Consider the following 1905-nt stretch of genomic DNA (forward strand, 5'->3'; position numbering starts at 1 on the left):
TGAAAATCTATGGCAAGACGTGCAAACGCCTGTCTAGCAATGATCAACCACCAACTTGACAGAGCTTTAATATTTTTTTTTAAAGAATGTGCAAATATTGTACAATCCAGGTGTGCAAAGCTCTTAGAGACTTGTTCAGAAAGACTCACAGCTGTAATCGCTGCCAAAGGTGATTCTAACATGTATTGATTTAGGGCTGTAAATACTAATGTAAATGAGATCTCTTTATTTAATTTAATACATTTGCTACAATTTCAAAAAAACATGTTTTCACTTTGTAATTGTGGGGTATTGTGTGAGAAAAAATAAATATTTAATCCATGTTGAATTCAGGCTGTAAAACAACAAAATGTGGAATAAATCCAAGGGGTATGAATACTTTCTGAAGGCACTGTACTTCCCTTCCTTTCCAAGACTGTTGTAAACACCATAGGATATTAAACCAAAACGTTCTGCATGGCTTGGGAGGCTTTCAGGTGTACAGCTTTAATGGCCAAGAAAACCAAACCGGTCACACCAAATCAATCAAACATGAACGAACCAAAATACTTAAGGGAATAACACACTGTTTGGAGCATGGACGTGGCACATCAATTCAGTGGTATTATTATAGCAGTGAGTGCAAAAAAACATTTATCCAAGTCAATATTTCACAGTATCTGGGTCAGATTAACTGTGAAGTCAGATTAGGGTTGCACAATTCTGGTAACAATCCCAATATTCCCAGGTTTTCCAGAACACCTGGTTGGAACATTCAGGATTTCCTCTTTATTCCCTCCTGATTCTGGGAATCTTCCAACCGGGATTTCTGGGAAACCAAGGAATTTTGGGAAAAGCATTTCAAAAAAGAATTTTGCAACTGTAAGTGAGAGCACAGCTACCAAACTATTAAAATGACCCGACAATTCACTGGAGCGTTGCAAAGCTAATTATTTACTTTATGTCTGTAACCATGCGAGAAAAAAAATAAAAATGTGAAAGCACTCCATCAGGGCTGACAGTGTTCTGTTCTGTCATACAAAATGAACATTGCAAAAACATCTATGTATGTTTAAACAGCAAAGCTATTCAACACATCAGAACGAGTTAAGATGCAGGACTGCAGCCAAAAGTAGCAGAGTGATTTACCAAAGTAGCAGCAGTGATGCAACTCCATGATACATAGCCTGCGTCTCAAATGGCCCCCTATTCCCTATGTGGACCACTGGTTAAAAGTAGTGCACTATGTAGGGAATAGGGTTCCATTTGCATAGCTTATAGCAGAACAGGAACACTGCATTGGTGTACTGTTTAGAACAGTCCTGTCACCTCGACGACGCCATGCCAACACTACCCCCCCGTTTAGAACAGTCCTGTCACCTCGACGACGCCATGCCAACACTACCCCCCGTTTAGAACAGTCCTGTCACCTCGACGACGCCATGCCAACACTACCCCCCCGTTTAGAACAGTCCTGTCACCTCGACGACGCCATGCCAACACTACCCCCCGTTTAGAACAGTCCTGTCACCTCGACGACGCCATGCCAACACTTCATATAAAACACCCACTTCAAGTACAGTGAAAGGTATTTCATAGTACTTTTGCACGTGACAATAAAACTTGAAACAAAGCATTATAGAAGTCTATGAGCAGCTATAAACACCTATGTCAGGCATTGTAATGCATTATGCACAGCTCATAAGACATTATATAAATGTACTTTCAATGCATTATGAAGAGGGTATTATATTAGGAAGTGTTACCGACAACACTGCTGGCATTAAAGAATACCATAAACGTACAAAATGTCATCTGAAGGCAGTATACAGTACTGTATATACCATTCACAAACATTCTGAAGGTCTAGTTAAGTGCACTTTCACAACAATCAATGATAACCTGCTTCTTCTTAAATCTTTAATA

The 1905-nt window shown here is 39.6% G+C and overlaps 1 protein-coding gene across 4 annotated transcripts in view; it reads right to left on the reverse strand.

Annotated features, from left to right (window-relative positions):
• Nucleotides 1-323: 323 nt before the first annotated feature.
• Nucleotides 324-1905, reverse strand: part of LOC121534182 (ubiquitin-protein ligase E3A-like) — a 65963-nt gene continuing 64381 nt past the window's right edge. For all 4 annotated transcript variants that reach the window (XM_045212344.1, XM_045212346.1, XM_045212347.1 and 1 more), the window contains exon 14: nt 324-1905. This exon is cut by the window's right edge and continues 419 nt beyond it. The gene's annotated coding sequence lies outside the window, so the exon portion shown is untranslated.

This window comes from Coregonus clupeaformis, unplaced genomic scaffold (assembly GCF_020615455.1).
Source record: "Coregonus clupeaformis isolate EN_2021a unplaced genomic scaffold, ASM2061545v1 scaf0008, whole genome shotgun sequence".
NCBI classification, from domain to species: Eukaryota; Metazoa; Chordata; class Actinopteri; order Salmoniformes; family Salmonidae; genus Coregonus; species Coregonus clupeaformis.